Source organism: Pteropus medius, unplaced genomic scaffold (genome assembly GCF_902729225.1).
Source record: "Pteropus medius unplaced genomic scaffold, Ma_sr-lr_union100, whole genome shotgun sequence".
NCBI lineage: Eukaryota > Metazoa > Chordata > Mammalia > Chiroptera > Pteropodidae > Pteropus > Pteropus medius.
In genome coordinates, this window is record NW_024350926.1 from 12821834 (window position 1) to 12829030 (window position 7197).

Genomic DNA, 7197 nt, shown 5'->3' on the forward strand with positions numbered 1-7197 from the left:
TGTAACCTGAGTTTGTAAATGGCAAGCAGTATAAAGACATTTTATTCAAAGTTTATTATAATAGTTCTCATTTAATGCACATGCGATGTATAATTATTATTGTACTAGCTCAGAGAGAATCTTCTCAAAGCACAAGTAAAGACCCCTCACTTAATTCGTGGGCCGAATGAATGCCTTAGTGAAGATGAATTAATTGGGTGTTCAGTGCTTATTAAGAAAAACAACACCACACACATACAAAAATAAAATTTGTAAAGTACCTACATTGTGACGAGATATGCATTATAGGTCATTTCTTCCCGTACTAAAATTACTTACATTGGATTCTTTTATAAAATAATTTCGAAATGTTTTTCAGCGGTTACACAACTTCTGTTGTGCAGTCCCCCAGCCGAGAATGCGTACCCTGAGTCTAATTCCAAGGGAACATTGGCAACACCCAAAATGAGCGACGCACTATAAAATAACTGGCCTGAATTCTTCAGATATGTTGTTGACGTCATGACAAACAACCAAGCAAAACCAAAGAAAGGCCGAGAAACTGCTCCAGGGGGAGAGAACCAAACAGACAACGAAGTAGGAAGCGGCCCCTGCACTGGATCCCTGCGGAGGGAGGAAATCGCCTTAGGAAATGTCGGTGTGAGTGTTAAGGAGTAAACAAAACGGTATATGCAACCCACGGCCAAGTAGTTTCTAAACCATGTGGGGGAAAAATCCCACGAACAAACCCGCCCTGCGATAATATGAGCAGCATGCTATAATGTGAAGTGTCGTGTCAATTAATAATGTGAAAAGAGTGTGTCGCGTGTATATTGCATGTGAAGTGTATGAGTGTGTGAAGGTGTCGTGTGTGTGCTTGTGTGTGGTATGACTGTGTGTGAAATTGTCGTGTGTCAGTGTATGTCAGTGTGTGTGAGTGTGTATTAAAATGTGTGAGTGTGTGTCGCGCGTGTATGTGCATGTGAGTGTATGAAGGAATTATGTGGAGGCATAGAGTATTGTCTTGTGTGTGTGAGAGTGTGAATGATGTCTAGAATATGTCAGTAATGTCGTGTGTGTGTGAGTGTGTGCGTGTGTCTTGCGTCATATATTGCATGTGAGTGGCATATGAGTACTTTTGCGCAAGTGAGCGTGTGTGCGTGTGTGCGCGCACGCGTGTGTGCGTGAGTGTGTATGCGTGTGTGTGTGTAGAAAAAGAGAGAGAAAAGGAGAGAAAATGATAAGGCAAATGGAACAAACCGAGTAAAAACTGGTGAGTCCGGGTCAAGCATATATAGATGTTCTTTGTTCAAGTTTTCTAAATTAAACATTATTTTTCAAAATTTAAAAATCATTAAAAAAAAAAAAGGCTCTGCGAGGGAGAAACGAAGACAGAAACGATCGGCAAGTCCAGCGCCTCCGGAGAGCTGCCGGCTTGGGGCCTCGATTTAACACGTCATGTGACTTATCTGAAACAGTGAAGGAAACAGTTAAATCAAACAAAGAAAACGCCAGGTAAGTGCAGCGAAACTGTAGCCAAGGAAAATAAAAAGCTTTCAGGCCTTGCACCCGACTCGAAGGCTGACTCTGGGCATGATTTCTTCCTAAAAATTAATTGGAGAAAGGACGGAGGGTAACACCGTGCTGTGAGAGTTTCCTCTTAGGGGGTGAGGAAGTCAAGGGCCTGGGGGGCCGGCTTATCCGCAGGCCCAGCCCCTCTCTTATCGCGGACCTGGAGCCTGCGCTCCCCTGCGGCCGGGAGGGTGAGGGGCAAACCGCACGAAGGTCTTGCAGATAACAAGCTTTCACCTCAAATGCTCTTTGAAAAGCAAAGATTATTTTCTCAAACACTTCCTGCCAGTAGGCCACACTTTACATATCTTCTCTTCATCCTGGGCAGCTAACGTTACTTGGGTTTATCTGTTACTTGGGTTTATCTGTCGGTGCCACAAACTTGGGACTTCTGTTCCATTGGCTGATAGAATACTGTGAAAAGGTGAGAGTGTCCTCGGTCAGTGGACACATACCTCGGCTTCCTGATAGAGACGCAGACGGGTCATCGGGTCATCCGGCCCGCGCTGCCACCAGCACGCTCCGTGAGTCTTGGCAAATCAGTCCGCAGTCACTGGGATCTAGTTCACGTGTAGAAAGACTGAGTTGAATTACGTCGCCCCCAAGTTCCTTCCAGATCTAGGAATCCCCATCACCAGCTTCCGTCTCTCCTCGGGACTAGAGACGATGTCGTCCACAGCAGGTGACCCCAGGCTCTTGCACTGGTCTCCACCCAGGAAAGCTTAGGTGTCAACCCGCACAAGATAGCATTTGCTAATAGGTAAATTGAAAAAAAAAAAACACCTACAAATCGACACTTAAGATGAAAGAGACAACATGTACCCGGACCCTGGCACGCCCCGCCCACTCTGCTTCGGATGGACCGTTTGGTCGAAGCCTGGGTTACTCCACGTGTCATTTAAGGACGGTCGCCCTTCGCCGTTCCCGCCGGCCTGTCTCCTGCCTCCTCACTCCCTCTCTGCTCCCGCCACCGGGATTGGGGGCCGTTCTCTGAACACGTCGTGCGCTGGCACCCCGCCTCTCTGCTCCTGCTTTCTCCTCTGTCCCCAGTCGGGGGGAGAACGCTACCTACTCTTGAGGACCGTGACCCCGAGTCACCTTTCTGTGAAGACTTCCTCCTCCATCACAGCTTGCCTCCTGCCCGCAGAGGAAGACGCGCAGGACACTTCTCCAGAGCCATTTACGTGAAGTGAGCCACGGACGTGAGTCGCGCGCGTCTGTGACCCCTCCACTAAACGCTGCTCGAAGGCCGTCTCATTTCTATCCTTCCCGATCTCCAGCACCTTGCATGTGGCAAGGGATCAATGACATTTGCTGAATTTAATTTTTTTAATGAAACTTAATTGCTACCAAAGATAACAATTATGATGACGCCGTCCTCGATTTCTGCGTTCACTCACATCTTTCAAAATGCTTTTTCTGTGACATATGAAAGTAAATCAAATGAAATAAAAATAGCCTTGAGTTTTTAGCCTCTTTCATTTAATATTTAACTGGGTCCAAGTAATAGTAACACATTTCAGGAATAAAGAATGACCATTTATCTGTTTTTGTTTTTTTTTTTCCTAGCTCATTTTTAGCTTTCTGATTCACGACGAGTGTGGCAGAACGTCTCGTGGTTCTGTGAGGGGCCAGCTGCACCGAGACCATGGAGTTCCTGGTCACACACACACACACACACACGCACACGACTACACTGCTCTGTGTGTGTAAGAACCAGAGAAATCCCACAGCCTGCTCGTTAATGGATGATGTTACAGGAAGCCCACACGAGGAAGGAGCTGCTGCCCTTGTGGTTATGACTTGAGACCTTCTGCATGTAAAAATAACACGAGTCCCTCGGGGGCTGACCTGGTGCTCGCTGGTTAACTGGACGCTAAGCTAATGGCGAAAATGAGACCGATCGCTTTCAGAGCAGTGCGGGATCCTGGACCAGGGCTCTTAACTGTTTCTCTAAAGAGAGGAGCCGTGAAGTCATCTCAAAGGCTGTCATCCTCCTGGGAAGACCCGTGTTCCCCGGGAGGCCAGCCTAAAGGGGCGTGAGCCTCCTTCCCCTCCTGTGGCTTCGTGATTTTCGTGTGCGATTCATTATTTGTGTGTGTTGTGCTTTTCCGCTCTTGGGACATTGAACAACGTCTTGGAACTCTGAGTGTCCATTAAGGTCTCCAGGGTATTTTGGAGAGCCCAGGACAAACTTCCTGAGAGTTTTAGCACAGACTTTTAAAGAAAACAAATAAACCAAACATCTGGAGTTATACAGTAATTTCCAAGATGCCCATTTCCCTAATAAACTAAAGAAGGCATAAAGTTTTAATCCATATTACAATTAAGTCGACCCTTTCCATGTGAAACCTGGTCCCTCTCATGTCACCAGTTATCAGTAAAGAAACCACGCAGATCCCTAATTATATGGCCAGTGTTGAAAGCTGATGTGACTATTCTCTTGGAATTAATGTATGTTATTTGCTTCGTGAAATCTCGAAGAGCAGAAAGATTTACGTGGCTATTCTGTTATAAGAAATTCTTTTTTTATAATAATACATTCACTTCTTACAGTATTTTCCTAAAAAAGAAAAAAGGAAAAAAAGCTCAGGCCACGAAATCAGCCAGAGGATTAAAAGCTCTGAGAATTCAGCTGAGGGAAATGTTAATACGGGAGGATTATTATTTTGTTAATTTTGGTATTGAACCACAAAATAGAATGGCAGATCTACAGAATCTTAAGCCTGCGTGTGGTTCTGATTATTCCTCTATTCTAAAGGAGACTCTTTAAATTATTAACTTTCAGGTTATCCATCACACGCCTTAAAAATCCAGTCGATCACGCGCTGGCAGAGCACAGGGAACATCCAGCCTCGTCCCGTGAGAGCCGATCGAGGGAGCTGCTCCAAGGACAGAGAGACGAAGAGAGAAATAGAAGGGTTCTGAGACACGTACGTGACTTCTAAAACCTGAAGGACGGAGGAGCTTGGACATGTCGTCTAATTTTCCTGTCCGCACGGCTCACTCGTGATGAACTCACAGTTGGGGCGTGGGCCACCCGGCCGCGAAGGGCAGCCATCTCTGACTCGATCTTATCTCTCCTGCTTACCCCACACGGAGCTGCTGTTGCCCCAACAGTCACTCCAGCCAGAAGCTGATGTGACCGAAAAGACCACGAGCTGAGAGAGACCGGGCCTGGAGGGAGGGTGTGGGGGCGAGAGAGGCTGAAATGCCGAGAGCCCGCCTCGTGACCGGCGGTGGGCAGAAGCCGCCGGCACCCTGGCCCAGAGAACTCCGGGCTCTGTCACACGATGTCGGGGTCCATTGAGATGCTGTCTATTTGTGGGTGAGGACCAGTTGATCCCAGCACAAACCTGCCCACACTCCCTGGCTGGAATCTCAGAAGCAAAGCAGAGCTTACCCAGCCATGACCTAGTGTTCCATGGTTACAGAGGGGACAGGGGACACGACCTTTTGTACTGATTACAGTTTATCCTCCATGTCATGTCAGAAATGCAGTGTGTCACCAATTCTCCGGGGCACACTTTTTTCACATTTTAACATCTCTCGAACCAGGATGCATCTCGATCAATGACATGTTGCACATGTAGTTGACTAAGCTTCCCCTTTTTAATATATCACGAAAGGTATATCACGATCTGCGGCATCTTAGGGTCGATGAAAATCAGCCTCGCCGGCATCAGGAGCCCACGTTACTCACCAGCCAGAGCCTGATTCTTCCGTGCTTCCGACGTGCACATGGCTTAAGGTTTCATGTCATCGCACCCCTAGCCACGGCGAGGTCGCCGGTTATATCGTGGGAATTCATCAAGAATTTGATCGACAAGGATGGAAATGCCATAACCCATGGAACCAAAAGAGTCCAGATTTCCGAAGAAAGATTCGGTCGTGTTCAACCGCGCCTTAGCGTCGTGTGCTTATCGAGGGAGAGATGCAGATCGATATATTTTAGAAGATTTTCGACAAAGACTAAGTTCAAGGAACTCATCTTTTCTTTATCACTGAGATACACTGTCAGACTTCCCAAGAGTCTTAAGGACGGTAGGCATCTCTCGCAGGGCTTTGAGCATTCCGTCTTTCTGGGAAAGGCTTTACCTGGAATGCTAGGGTGGAGAATAAGGCGGGTTTTTGGAAGCGAGTCCTCTCTGTGGTGCACATTCCAGTGTTTCCCGCCACAGCGAGAACTCATGCCGAGGACCGCTCCCCTGGACGGCAGAAGCCCGGATCCTCCTCGAGGTCTGAGAACTGCTGAAACTGTCTGCCGCCCAGCTTCATGCTGTCCACGGCTGACCCGCGGGGCAGACACGGCGTTAAACATTCGCATTAGGAGGGTCTGGGCCACGCTGGCTCGTCTTTGAAAAGCTCCGCTTCAATGTGTAGCGAATACATGTTGGAACCAGAAGCAGATTTTCAAGGTTGCACTGAGCTGCGTTTCTCCCGTGCTCGTCCACAGCCGCCCCTGGCCAGACAGTACACGGGTTTTTCTAATCTTCCGGGCCAGACAAAGATTCGTTTTATAAACAGTTGTTAAATGCCAGCTACGTGTGGGTACTCTGCCAGCTCAGTGAAGATGCAAAATAAACTCCCTTCGACGGACTCACAGCCCGTGGGACCTCGTCTACCTCCTGAGAATGTCACTGCTGTTTGGGACTGGAAAACCTTTTTAAGCATCGACATTTGTCCTGAGGCATGGCGGAAACCAGTGCTTCATCCCCTTATGTTATTTGGACGTCAGAGGCCTAAACACAGCACAAGTATCTTTAAAGGAACTAATGCCAGGAGAAATAAATAAAGATATTAAGAAATCAATATCCATTTGGCATAAAGGACAAGGTTTTACAGTTCAGAAACAGACGACTCCTCTGAGCTCCGGGGCACTGAGGTTCCAAGAGAAAGAACCTCTGAGAAATGCGCTGGGGGGAGGGGGGGGTCAGGGGGATGCAGGAGGAGCACGTGGATCACATGACAGCAAACTCACAGGGTCACGGCCTCCCTCGGGCTGGGAGGAACTAACGGCTCTCTCTGGTCGCAGACATCCGAGGACACAGAGGTGGCCATGCCCGCCCCTCCAGACAGCCGGGACTTGCAGCAAGGGGCTGCTGAGGACGCACGGTTTTTTTCTTGGTGGAAATGTTTAAATAGGGCACAGACTGAATCAGAAAGGAAATGCACCCGAGGGGTCATGAATCGTTTTAGAAGGAGGCCTCGCTGTTCACATAATCTTATTTTGCAGGGAATTTACAGATGCCGGAATCAGGTCAAACAAATATTCGCTACAAGAATAAGCAGAGCCAAGTTTATCACAGAATTTGGAAAAATAGGTCTCTCAAACTTTGGACTGCAAAGATGTCCCATTAGATAATAAAATAACATTAAGAAAAACGTTGAGTACAATAAGTAAATAAAGATATAGGTCATTTTAGAATTGCTATGAAGTCCGTAGCCTATCTACCATCCAAAATATATTACCTTGAGTGGTCGTACTGGGTAAAGAAAATGAACCAAATTGGGAGTTAATATGATGGTTTTACTTTTTGAACTGTGATTTTATTTTTAAAATTTCTTTGATTGAAAAGTCTACGGAACTATCGATACAGGTTCTCTGATGCAACTGTGCGGGTTCACGGAGGCAAACAGTTTAAG

At 47.2% G+C, this 7197-nt stretch overlaps 1 long non-coding RNA gene across 1 annotated transcript in view; it reads left to right on the forward strand.

Annotated features, from left to right (window-relative positions):
* Positions 1–6458, forward strand: part of LOC120585569 (uncharacterized) — a 6613-nt gene extending 155 nt beyond the window's left edge. The window contains exons 2-3 of the long non-coding RNA XR_005648439.1: positions 1349–1494; positions 3121–6458. This is a non-coding gene — a long non-coding RNA (uncharacterized LOC120585569). The remainder of the gene's footprint in view (positions 1–1348; positions 1495–3120) is intronic.
* The last annotated feature ends 739 nt before the right edge of the window (positions 6459–7197 follow it).